This window comes from Pseudorca crassidens, chromosome 12, assembly GCF_039906515.1.
Source record: "Pseudorca crassidens isolate mPseCra1 chromosome 12, mPseCra1.hap1, whole genome shotgun sequence".
Lineage (NCBI taxonomy): Eukaryota > Metazoa > Chordata > Mammalia > Artiodactyla > Delphinidae > Pseudorca > Pseudorca crassidens.
Genome location: NC_090307.1, coordinates 68,519,779 through 68,533,476, shown reverse-complemented (window position 1 = coordinate 68,533,476; position 13,698 = coordinate 68,519,779). Strand labels below are relative to the sequence as shown.

The 13,698-nt window shown below is 44.8% G+C and overlaps 1 protein-coding gene across 5 annotated transcripts in view; it reads left to right on the top strand.

The window, feature by feature from the left end:
• Positions 1–12,310: 12,310 nt before the first annotated feature.
• Positions 12,311–13,698, top strand: part of LOC137203637 (E3 ubiquitin-protein ligase RNF185) — an 87,983-nt gene continuing 86,595 nt past the window's right edge. For 4 of the 5 annotated variants that reach the window (XM_067700194.1, XM_067700191.1, XM_067700200.1 and 1 more), the window contains exon 1: positions 12,311–12,467. The gene's annotated coding sequence lies outside the window, so the exon portion shown is untranslated. The remainder of the gene's footprint in view (positions 12,468–13,698) is intronic. The other variant, XM_067700192.1, reaches the window with a different exon arrangement.

The following is a 13,698-nucleotide window of genomic DNA, read 5'->3' as shown; positions in this document are numbered from 1 at the left end:
AAGTCACAAAAGTCATTATGGCTCCCTCCTTGCTCTCTCCTGGACCACTCTCTCTGGGGAGGTGGGTGACATGTCATGAGGACATTAATGAAGAGGCCTACATGGTGAGGAACTGAGGCCTCCTGTCAATAGCCATATGAGCGAATCACTTGGAAGCAGATCCTTAGGCCCTACTTAAGCCTTAGGATGAGTACACCGCCACCTGACCTTTTTCTTTTTTTGGTAACAGTTTACTGAGATATAATTCACATGCCATATAATCCACCCATTTAAAGCATACAATTTAATGGCTTTAAGTACATTCATAGTTGTACAACCATCACCACTACCTAATTCCAAACATTTTGATCATTCCAAAAAGATCCTATAACCAGTAACAGTCATTCCATCTTCCTCCCTCCCCCAGCCCCAAGTAGCCACTCGTCTACTCTATGTCTCTATATAGTCGTCTATTCTGTACATGTCATATAAAAGGGATCATGCAATATATGGCTGTTTGTGACTAGCTTCTTTCTCTTAGCATAATGTTTTCAAGGTTCATCTGTGTTGTAGCATGTATCAGTACTTCATTCCTTTTTATGACTGGATAATATTCCATTGTATGGATAGACCACATTTTGTTTATCCATTGTTCAAGCTGGTGGACATTTGTACTGTTTCCACTTTTTAGCTATGATGAATAATGCTTCTATAAACATTCATGTAAAAGTTTTTCTGTGGACATATGTTTTCATTTCTCTTGGGCACATACCTAAGAGTGGAATTGCTGGGTCATGTGATGACTCTAACCATTTGAGGAACTGCCAGACTGTTTCCAAAGTGGCTGCACCATTTCACATTCTCACCAGCAGTGTATGAGAATTCTGATTTCTCCATGTCCTTGCCATTCTAGTGGGTGTGAAGTGGTACCACATTGCAGTTTTTGTTTTTATTTCCCTGATGACTAATGATGTTGAACATCCTTTCATGTGCTTATTGGCCATTTGCATATTTTCTTTGAAGAAATTGGCAGACATTTTTGCTGTAACCTGGTGAGACCCTGAGCCAGAACCACTCAATTAATAAGCTACTCTTGAATTTCTAACCTTCAGAAATTATGTGAGATAATAAATGTTTGTTGTTTTGAGACACTAAGTTTGGGGATATTTATTACACAGCAATACATAACTAACACAGAAGCACTCAGGAACATGTCATGAGTGCCTACTATTAATGGTACTGAAAGTCCCAGCCAATGCAATAACACAAGAAAAAGAAATACAAATTGTCAAGTTTGGAAAGGAAGAAACAACACTGTCATTGTTTGTAGATTGATTTTTCTACCTAGAATTTCCAGGTGTATCCAATACCTGGGGAAAGCAGTGTAGTGGAATATAATAAGCCCAAGCCAGACCCAGATTGGAGTCCTAGCTTTTCCCTTACTTTCTCTGTCATCTTGGGTAAGTCTTTTTGCCTCTTTTGGCCTCATTGGTAAAATGGAGATAAGAATAGTACTTATACCATGAGGATTAATGTGAGTGTATATAAAGTGTTTAGGGACTGACATATAATAGCCTTTGACAAGTGAGATCTCCAGTTAGGAGGGGATTTGAAGGCAGGAGCCAGGCAGAATTGCAATGTGATTGATTTGATGCCCAGTTCTTAAGCTGCAGAATGTGGGCTCTTTCCATTCCCCCAACTGACTCCAGCCTGCTAGTAGGGTCCTAAGAGCCTCAGCAGATCCTTATCCACACTCTGGGTTCAACCCCTGGTTCCACTTCCCCTCACTGGGCAGCTTTGGGCAAATCACTTACCTTGGCTGAATACCCATGACATCATCTACTGATTGGAATGCTCATGCGTCCCTACTTACTCACCTTTCTTACTTCTCAGGGGGTGTGGTGAGGATCAGAGAATGGAAAAGGAGCTCACTGAGGGGAAAACCTCACAATAGGCTGCAAATAGCCCAAATGAGTCCTTCATGCAGCATGAGACCCCATCTCCAGAACTGTAGGGAAACCCGACAGCAACAAGGGGGTAGAATGGGCCCTGAAAGCCCTGTCTAGCTAGACATGGGGGCCACAACAGGCCTTGGGGTTTGAGAGAATGATGCTGAGTGCAAGATTCACACCCTTCCCGTTCAGAATGTGCTTGACATTTATATTCTCACCAAGCCCAAGTGGTAGAATTGCCTAATAAATTGTAGATGCCCAGTTAAATATGAATTTTAGAAATCAGGGAATCATTTTTAGTGTAAGTATGTGCCCCAAACACTGCAGTTATATTTTTGGTATCTGACATTCTAATTTAACTGGGTGTCTTGTGTTTTTACCTACTATACCTGGTAACCCTACCCAGCAGTGGGGTGAGGAGAAGCAGGGCAGCAACTCTTCACCCCACTTCACACTGGAGACACAGGGAGGCTCTGCTGATTACCCACCCTTCCATCCCACCCAGGGCTCTTTGGCTGAGGTTGAAACCTGGGTTGTTTGTTGGCTGTAACTCAGAGAACTTAGCTCACATCACCTCCTTCCGTTTTGGGACTGGCCTGGCCCTTGGGGCCTGGGGAGGCCCTGGGAGTCTAACTCACTCAACAGGATGAAGAGGGCAGGTCAAGAGGCCCAGAGGGAGGTCTGACAGAAGAATTTGGCCCCTGGTAGACTAAGTAATAAATCTCCATTTTTCCAGCCAAGAACCCAAGTTTTCAAGCACTGTTTTATTTATTTATTTATTTATCTAAAAATTTTGGCTGTGTTGGGTCTCTGTTGCTGTGTGCTGGCTTTATCTAGCTGCAGTGAGCGGGGGCTGCTCTTTGTTGAGGTGTGCGGGCTTCTCATTGTGGTGGCTTCTCTTGTTGCAGAGCACAGGCTCTAGGCGAACGGGCTTCGGCAGTTATGGCACGCGGGCTCAGTAGTTGTGGCTCGCGGGCTCTAGAGTGCAGGCTCAGTAGTTGTGGCGCATGGGCTCAGTTGCTTTGCAGCATGTGGGATCCTCCTGGACCAGGGCTCAAACCTGTGTGCCCTGCATTGGCAGGCGGGTTCCTAACCACTGCACCACCAGGGAAGCCCTCAAGCACTGTTTTATATGTGAATTTGCCCAAGGACAGCAGCAGAGGGGAGTTAGAGCTAGGACCAGACCTTGAGCTTCTTGACACCCAGGCTCTCCTTGTTGGTCTGGGATGTGGACGAGAGGGCCCAGGGAGGAGCCCTCTCACGCCCAGACCAGAGAGATGGAAGCAGAAAGGCCTGTGGGACAGCAGAGAGGGCCCTCCCAGAAGCCCCCGATTTTGGTCCCTCCACTGCTGTCACCTAGTGGGCATCTAAAGCCAGCGCCTCCTAGGGAAACTCCTCAACAAGGAAGGCTGTCTTTGTGCCTTTCCCGTCCCTTCTGGTACCTGCCTGGTCACACTCACTGTGTGATGCTGAAAAGCCCTTTGCCTCTCTGGCTTTCATTTTCTCTCTTAGAATAAGGATTCTCCAAATGGCAGCAGGCCTAATCTTTCTAAAACACAAGACTGGAATTCCCCAGGCGGGGGGTTGGCGGGTCTCCATTAGTTAGGACTTGGCACTTTCACTGCCCAGGCCAGGGTTCAATCCCTAGTTGGGGAACTAAGATCCCGAAAGGGCACGACCAAAAAAAAAACCACACACAAGCCTGGCCAGGTCAGTCCCCTGACCCTCTCTGGCCTTCAGGTTGAAGTTTTCATGACCTGCAGAATCTGGGCCTGGCTGACCTCACCAGATCCCCACTTCTCTACTCCAGCCACACAGAACTACTTTCATTTCTTCAATCACCAGGCCCTCTTAGGGCCTTTGCACATTGCTGTTCCCTTTACCTAAAATACTTCCCTCTTCTTCACCTGGGCTTGTTCCTACTCATCTTTCAAGTGTTGGTTTAATCACCTCCTCCAGGAAGCCCCTCCCTGACTCCCGCAACCCAGGATGGGCTCACAGCAGGGAGGGGGTATGCTGCTGGAGTCTGGGGCACCCAAACACTGCTCAACACCCCACAGCAGCACCCCCATTCAGGACAGGGGACTGGGGGGCAGGAACTGTGGAAACTACGGGCTCAGGGTTCAAATTGACCCCATTTCCCATCCCATTCTGCCATGGTTAGGCAGTGTAAACATCAGCCAATGATTCCACCTCTCCAAATCCCAATTTTATTTTGTTTTATCTTATTTATTTATTGGCCGAGCCGCACCGCACACCACTGGACAGCCAGGTAAGTCTCGAAGAGTTGTATTTTCTTTTTTGGCCATGCCATGCAGCTTGCGGAATCTTAGTTCCCCGAACAGGGATTGAACCCCGGGCTCCCTGCAGTGGAAGCATGGATTCCTAACCACTAGATCATCAGGAAATTCCCTGAGTCCCAATTTTACAGGTGAATAAGTCAGATCTGTCTACGCCAGTGCTGAAAAATAAAACTCTAATGCAAGCGATGAATGTAATTTAAAATTTTCTAGCCACAGTTTAAAAAAATAAAAGAAACAGGTGAGCTTAATTTTAATGATACATTTTATGTAATCCATGTGCAAAATATTATTTCAGCATGTAATCAATACTTTTAAATTATTAACGAACTATTTTACATTCTTTGTTCATATTAAGTCTTTGAAATCAGTGTGTATTTTATATTTACAGCACATCTAAATTTGGATTCCACATTTCAAGCGCTCAGTAGCCACATGAGGCTAGAGGGCTCTGAATTGGACAGCACGGCTCTGTCTTGATCTGTGTGGTGGTTACGCAAGTGTGTTCATATGTAAACATTCTTGCAGGGAAACACTTAAGACTTTTAACCTTTTTTGTATTCAAATTATATCTAGTCTTGAGAAAAAAAAATAATTCCCGGGTTTCTGGCCTGATCGTGGATGGACAAAGGGTGGAGCGATTTTCTGGGGTGTGGGAGCCAAGGTGACAGATGGGGTGCAGGGTGGGGGAAAATGAGAGTCTGAGGATCTTGGTCCCTTTAGGTCTTTGTTACTCCCGGGCCCTGGGAAAGTTTCCAGTCACCCAAGCAGGAGCTGTGCAAACTTCGGCTGCCCCCTGGTGGCCAGGTAGCAGGTGGCAGGCAATTGTTGACCTTGGTGCCTGGGCCTCCTCCCCACACCTGAGAGGGGGTCATGGTGTCACTCAAACTTCTCTCCTAGACCTCACAGTCCTGGCCATGGGCATACCTTGTATCTAGGATTTCTTGATTAGCAAAAAATAAAAGTCACCATGTTAAATTTGTATTTCAGATAAATGACAAATAATTTTTTGTATAAATATGTACCATTCATTGTTTATGTAAAATTCAGATTTAACTGAGCATCCTGCATTTTATTTGGTCACCCAAGTTCTAGCTCATCCTCCAGGACTTGGAAGCACAAAATACAGTTCTACTTTGCTGTGTGACATTCGTCATATTCCTTCAGTTTCCTCCTCTGTAAAATGGCCGATAATTCTTTCCTCAATGAACTGTTAAGAGGACTCACTGAGATGGGAATTTCCTGGCTGTCCAGTGGTTAGGACTCGGCGCTTTCACTGCTGGGGAGCTGGGGTTCGATCCCTGGTCGGGGAACTAAGATCCCACAAGCCATGTGGCACAGCCCAAAAAAAAAACAAAACAAAACTAACAAACAAAAAAACAGGACTCACTGATAAAAATGTAAGAGAAAAAGTCTCCTCATAATGCCTGGCACATGGTACACCCTGAGTGAATATTCCTCCCTTCCTTCCTGGGCTCCCAGAGGTGCAGGTCAGAGATGGGCTGCCAGATGAGTACCCCACCTCCCTCCCCACACTGCCCAGGGTTTGGACCATGATTTCTTGGTGCCTTCTTGATTTTCCTCTCCTTCACTAGGAAACCTTCCTTGGTTTCCTAGACTTTTGTCCAAGCCTCATCTGTGTTGGGAATATTACAGAATCCTCTGGGAAGAGCCTAACTCCCAGGAATAGGGTCCTCCTTGCCCAGTTCTCAGAAGATTCCAGAATATAGTCCTGATACCATCTAGTGGCCATGTCCCTAAACAAATAATACCATCCAGACTTGAACCTGAGAAGTCAGGCTGGTTCACTCTGCCCTCGACCCAAGTGAGACGCTGTCCTCGGCCAGCAGGGCTGCCATGTTGCAGAGCCCTAGGCCAGGCCTTGGCAGAAGGCAGAAGAAACAGACCGTGAGCTGTCGTGGGGCAGAAGGATTGATGGCAGGGGTGCAGTGGACTTCAGCCCAACCTTAGAACCCATGCACAGAGAATGAGAGGAGCCTGAGGCTCAAGGTTAGGTGACATGCCTGAAGGTACACAGCAAGGATTTGCACATTTGCTCTGGGTTGGGTAACCAATGAGGCCATGCTTCTAACAGGCCCACCTCCTCCGAGGAACGGTTGGAGTTGAGGAGGACTGGGGGTGCTTCCTCTGGCTTATTCTCCATTCTGTTTGCATACATGGTCTTTCTCTCTGAGTCTCCTGGACCCATGGCAGGAGACTAACCCGAGCCTGGGGTTTGGATGGGGATGGGCCAGGCTCAGGGAACCTTCTTTCCCATGTCAGGTGAGAAGACCAAAGGAAAAAGTGATGCCATCTCCTCACCACCTACCCAAGCTGGGCTGGTTCCTGGGATCCTGGAATCTTCTCTCCCTGCATTGAACAGAGGAAACACTGAGGCCCAGAGAAGGGCAGGGATCTGTGAGCCTTAACAGATCACATAGGTCAGAAGGTCCCCTAGAATCCTTGCCTCTCCTCACCTGGCAGTTACACACCTGTGAGGCCTCAGGTCCTTAATCACACTTTTCTCCTTCACAATAACTTGCCCTTTCCCACTATTCAACCTTCCTGGCCCCCCAAAACCCTTGACACAAGTCCCCACTCCCTCTGAGGCTCTGCAATGGCCTCCTACTTGTCTTGTGCTCCTAATCTCCACCCCTTCCCTCTGCACTCTGGAGAAGATCTGATTGCCTCTGCATGGACCCCCACTCCCCCTTGCCCCTGCCCTTTCTTTCTTTCCAGGCCCATTCCTCCCTCTGTCGCTTCATAGACCCTACTCGCTGGCCCAGGGTGGCAAGGCAGCATTTTAACAGGAGGAGGTTTGTTGTCAGATTCCAAATGAACCTGATTCTTACCAGCTGTGTGGCCTTGGATATGCTGCTTAACTTCTCTGGGCCTCTAGCTCCTCTTGTGTAATAATACTTGTTTCGAAATTTGGGGGTAAGGATTAAACTGCATAAAGCCCTTAGCACTGTGTGTGACACGTTAATAAACATTCAGTAAATATTAGCTGCCATTATTCGTATGCGTGTTACTATTAGTCGGAGGAATAACTGGAGAGGAGGTGAGGGGGCGGGGGAAGGTTAGGGCTATTAACATGAGAACCCTTGGGATGCTCAGAGCAAGCAGAGGAAGACATCAGAACATTTCTATTTATTTTATTCTTCCCAACAGGAATGAATATTTTTTATTTAGCACAGTTTGCTGTAGGCATCAAATACTATTAAATCCATGCTGGGTCCTAGCAGCATAAATGCAAACATCACCAACAGGACTTCTGGGGTCTGTAAGTACCTTAATGTGATAAGCAGAGAAGATATTACTTGATATATTTTTGAAGCTGAAGTGCTTCCAAGTTTGGTAGTTCCAATTCTGTTGTCTTGGGAACATTTTTAATAGCAAGAACATGAAGAAATAAACAGTGCTGGTTCCCTTACGTTAAAGTTTCAGGAACGTTTCCAGAAGAGACCATGAGAATGACCTCATTTCTGACAAAGGAAAAGTTGAACTCTCGCCTTTAGTCTGCCTCCTGAACCCAAGAAAAGAACAAAGGGGAATACAATCAGCACGTTGTCTTAATTGGAGCTGTTGGCTTCAATATCTTTTCATAATGATGGTGCTCTGTGTCTTTTCAAAGGAGGTAGCAGCTCAAGCAGGAATTTTATTTTATTTTTATTGTAGTATAGTTGATTTACAATGTTGAGTTAATTTCTGCTGTACAGCAAAGTGATTCATTTATACATATATATTATTTTTCATATTCTTTTCCGTTATACTTTAGAACAGGGTATTGAATACAGTTCCCTGTGCTATATAGTAGGACCTTGTTGTTTATCTGTCCTATATATAATAGTTTGCATCTCAAGCAGGAATTTTTCAAAGTACACTGAGAGCTCTCAGTGCTAAGCCTGTTCCATATCCTCACAACAACCTTCTGAGGTAGGAATAAATCTTTGCATTTCAACAGGTGAGGAAATGGGGGCTTCTGTAGGTGAAACTGATGTCTGAATTCACATAGCTAGTGAGCAAGGGATCTTTGAATGCTCTCCAATCAGAGACCACCAGACGCACACCCGTGGTTGAACAAGTTGAGTTTATTATTTGTTACAGCAAAGTGGGGGATGTGAACTATCAGGAATGATAGGGCATCTCAGTAACAGAGTCTTAGGAAGGACATTTAGGATTTGGGCTTGTGTGTGATAATTTGGGGGTGGGCTTAAGGAAGCAGTGTTTCCAATTAAGAAATGGACAGAAGACCTAAATAGACATTTCTCCAAAGAAGACATACAGATGGCCAAGTAGCACATGAAAAGATGCTCCACATCGCTAATTATTAGAGAAATGCCAATCAAAACTACAATGAGGTATCACCTCACATCAGTTAGAATGGCCATCATTAAACAGTCTACAAATAATACATGCTGGGGAGGGTGTGCAGAAAAGGGAACCCTCCTACACTGTTGGTGGGAATGTAAGTTGGTGCAGCCACTATGGAAGACAGTTTGGAGGTTCCTCAAAAACCTAAAAATAGAGTTACCATATAATCCAGAAATCCCACTCCTGGGCATATATCTGGAAAAGACAAAAACTCTAATTGAAAAGATATATGCACCTCAGTGTTCATGGCAGCACTATGCACAATAGCCAAGACATGGAAGCAACCTAAATGTCCATCAACAGATGAATGGATAAAGATGTGATATATATATATATACACAATAGAATATTACTCAGACATTAAAAAGAATGAAATATTGCCATTTGCAGAAACATGGATGGACCTAGAGATTATTATATTAAGTGAAGTAAGTCAGGCAGAGAAAGACAAATATTATATGCTATCACTTATACGTGGAATCCAAACAAATAATACAGATCAACTTAATGAAACTGAAAGACTTACAGACAAAGAAAATAAACTTATGGTTACCAAAGGGGAAAGGGGAGGGCGAGGGATAAATTAGGAGTATGGGATTAATAGATACACACCACTATATATAAAATAGATAGGAAATTCCCTGGCAGTCCAGTGGTTAGGACTCCATGCTTTCACTGCCGAGGGCCCGGGTTTGATTCCTGGTTGAGGAACTAAGATCCCACAAGCCTCGCAGTGCAGCCAAAAAAATAAATAAATTCTAAAGATTTTTAAAATAAAATAAAATAAACAAAAAGGATTTACTGTATAGCACATGGAATTATATTCAATACCTTGTAATAACCTATAATGGAAAAGAATCTAAAAATAAATTAATTAATTTTAAAAAAAAGAATCTGAAACTGTACATTTGAAACTAACACAGTATGGTAAATCAACTATAGTTAAATAAATAAGGAAGCCGGCTTTTATCTGGATCAGATGCTGTCTATGACGGGTACCTTGGTAAATCTTATCTAGAACGAGGGAAGACTAGACTGAGACTAAAGCTGTAATTGGTGAAGCAGCAGCAATCTCTATATGAGCTAGGTTAGGGAAATACTTGGTCATTTTTGTGCTTTGGACAATGCTCTTGCTTTGTCTGGTTCATACATGATTATGGCGAGGTCTTTATGTTGTCCTGATCCATCAGAGTCACAGAGCAGCCTTGTCTGACGTTGATGTTCTGTGTTTTGTTTTTATGCTCAACAGGAGAACACCGAAGCCTTCCTGTAAGTGCCAGGCTAGCTCCTGGGTATCAGGGGCTGCTTTTTTGTTTCTCAGAGCCTGGACTCAAATCCAGGTTCATGTGACTAGAAACATCCCTGTGTCCACAGGAATTTGAAGAGAAGTCTGGCAGATGAGGAATTTCATCTATGAGTTTATTTCATCTACTACCTTCACCCCCTACTCAGACCCAACCCCTAAGACAGTCCCTGGGATAATTGCAGGTACTTAATAAATGCTTGTTGAATTCATGAAACAACGAAGATGGGTGTTAAGCACTCCAGAGAACGGGACTTCCCTGGTGGCACAGTGGTTAAGAATCTGCCTGCCAGTGCATGGGACACGGGTTCGATCCCTGGTTGGGGAAGATCTCACATGCTGCGGAGCAATCAAGCCCGTGCACCACAACTACCGAACCTGCACTCTAGAGCCCACGAGCCACAACTACTGAAGCCTGTGCACCTGGATCCCGTGCTCCGCAGCAAGAGAAGCCATTGCATTAAGAAGCCCGTGCACCACAATGAAGGGTAGCCCCCGCTCATCCCAACTAGGGAAAGCCCACGTGCAGCGACAAAGACACAGCCAAAAATAAATTAAAAAAAAAAAAAGAAGAACTCCAGAGAACAATGTCTGGGTGCAAATTGCAGCTCTTTCACCTATCAGTATGTCATCTGAAAACTGTTAATTAAAGGATAAAATTGCATAAACTTTTAAAAGTTTTCCTTTACCCATTTGTAAAGCAGAGGTAATGATCAAAACCATTTGCAGGGCTGCTGTGAGGATCAAATTAACCATTGTTTGGTGTGTGCTTAGGTACGCTCGGTAAATGTTAGCTATTAATATTTTCAAGCCAAGTAGTCCATTAGTTTTGTGATTGTATGTTTGATATTTCTCCTGCTAGGCATGAAAGCAAAGATCTTGTCTCGTTTCCTACTGCATCACCAGTGCTCAGCACATAAATTAATGTTTGATAGGTAAATAAGTAAATTGGCTAGAACCAAGGCACTCCCCTCATTCTGGGGGTAAATTTTAATTTTTATATCATTGTCCACTGAAATAAAAATGCACAATGTGAGAGCTGTTTCAGTTTTATTTGGGGACTTACTGATGACTATAGCCCAGGGGGAAACAGCCTCTTAGATAGCTCTGAGGAACTGCTCCAAAGAGGTGGGTGAGGTTGGTTTATATGTGATTTTGGAGAATGGGTATGAGCAATCAAGCACACATCTCAGTAGAAGGTTGCTGTGAGTCACGAGGAACACATATCTCAGTTAATGACATTAGTGTCTTTCTAGGTATGAAAATATGCAAGAAATTGGGCTCCTAAAATTTTCTCCTGAAAATATCTAACCATCTGAAGACCTGTTCTGCCAGTTTTCCCAGAACAGAGAGTGCCTCATTCCTGATCTTCGCCCCTGAACTCCTTTCATTGTGTGTTGAAGGTCAGAGACTACCGTGGCTAATGACTCAATCCTTGTAGAACCGGGTGTCAAGAGACCTTCTTTAGTTGGCATCTGAAACTTAAAGAAAAGTTGCAAAAATTATGTAAGGAACTTCCATATACCTTTCACCTAGATTCACCACTTGCTTACATTTTGCCTCATTTCCTTAAATCATGCTCTCAATTTTTATACACCTGAATTTTTTTCTGAATCATTTGAAATTAAGTTGGAGACATTGTGCCCTTTTACCCCTAAATACTTCAGTGAATATTTCCTAAGAACAAGGGTGTTCTCTTAACATAACCACAATAGAAATTTTAACATTGATACCCAACCCCTAAACCACGATCCATATCCAAATTTCATCCCTTCCAGGAGGCACATAATCTTTACTTGACCTATAACTGGTGATGTTAACTCTGATCATTTTGATTCACTTGTTCTGCGAGGTTACACCTCTGTGAAATTCCTATTTTCCCTTTGCAATCAATAAGTAATTTATGGGAGACCCTTTACTGTGTAACCATCCTGTTCCTCTAGCTTTACCGTCCATTACTGATTTTCTAACTCCGTCATATCTGCTAGTTGTCATTCTACTAAAAGGAAGAATTTCCCCTTCTCCCCCATTTATTAATCACTTCTTTATTTATATCAGTAAAGAGTCATTGGGTTATAATTTTATTCAGTTATATTCTGTTACTATCATTATGTATTTTGCTCAAATTGCCCAGATTTGGCCAGTGGGATCTCCTTCAAGTTAGCTCCTGTGTCCTATGACATATTCCCATCATTCTGATTCCCATCATCCTTACACTCTGTTCCAACAAAAATGTTCCAAGCACGTCTGGGGCTTTCCATGCCCGGACTTAGGCTTTTTAAAAAGCTGCTAAACGGTCCCTGTGTTTTTCCGCTTCCTGCCAGCAGGCGGAACCTTAGAGCCCAGTATCTGGGGCTGAAGCACAGCGGCGCGGACCAACCTTTTCCGGTTGTGGACGGAAGTCGCCGGAGAGCGGCGGCTGTGAGTCAGCTGACCAGCGTACGCGTAGGAGGAATCTGAAGTCCGGCCGGCCGGACTGACCCAGCTAAGGGGCTGGCTGGACGGCCGACGGACGGACAGGCTGGGGCGCCCTCGGCGGCGTTAGCTGAGCAGAGGCAGGTACATGAGGGGTTGGGGCGGCAGGTGGGGGCCGTCCAGGTTGAGGGACGCGGGCGGGCACCGGGTTCCGCCTTCAGCAGGCCCACGGGCTGCGACATCTGAGCCCAGCAGCACAGACACAAGAAGTCCAGCCCTGGCCCGGGCCATTCGCCCCAGAAGGGAGGTCAGGCTTGTATTGTGGTCTTTCGTCCAGTGATTACAGTTTGGGGAAACTGAGGCCCCAAGTAGGGAAAAGGCCCCCACAAGCTCTCCTTTCCAGGCAGAGACTCACTCTAACTCTGACTTCCAGTCGAGGCCGCCTCTCTCATGCGGAGGTGCTTTTAATGAGTTTGCCCCGAGTGGAGAGGCCGAGGCCCGGAAGCGCGCTGAATAGAGTTGGGCTTGGGAGTAAGAGGCCCGACTCTGAGACTTCGTCGCCGACAGCCAGTTGTGCTTCATGGGCCAAATCCTTTCCCTGTGTCGGGCCTCAGTTTCCTCATTTGTGAAACAAGGCAGTGTATCTCTAAATATGGTTCTCACAGCCTCTGCTTTGAAATACCCTACGGTGCATACTTCACAGTGCAGGACTCAAATAAGACTCATTTAGAATCTGGGTCGGAACCAGGGAAACTATATTTTGAACATGCTCCTCGGGGGTCCTCTGCATACCGATGTTTGAAGCCCACTGATCTTAAGTGTTTTCTTGCTGTGAATTCTAGATATGCATTCTTTGCTTTGAGGCAGCTGGAACTCTTTGGGGGGCGAGGGGGGTGGCTGGCGAGAATGTTTAGCCCAGAAAAGAGAGCAATGGAAGGGAAAACAAAACAATCTCATCAAAAACAGAAAAGATTGTTATGGTGAAGAGGGCTTCCACTTCATCTTTGCGGTTGAAAGAGGCAGAAACTAGGATCAATAGGTGGATTCTACAGGAAGACAAAATTTTGATTTAATAGAAGAACTTAATGCTGGCCACAGGTGACCAGCAATGGAATGGATTGCCTCCAGAGTTAGTGAACTCCCTGTCAAAGGAGTTATTAGATGGAGGTCCTTTTCAACTTGAAAGTGTCTAATTCTGAGTAGTTACTTTGAGTCTTTCTGGTGCTGTCTTCTTTTTCTGCCCTCTTTTCTTGACATCTCCATCCCCCCAGCCTACATCTCTAGAAGTGAGGCCAGTGGGTTTGAACTTTTGTCATCTCTTCCTTGTCCTGTGTACCATCCTTCTTTTCAAGGACTTTGGAATGGCCCATCTGAT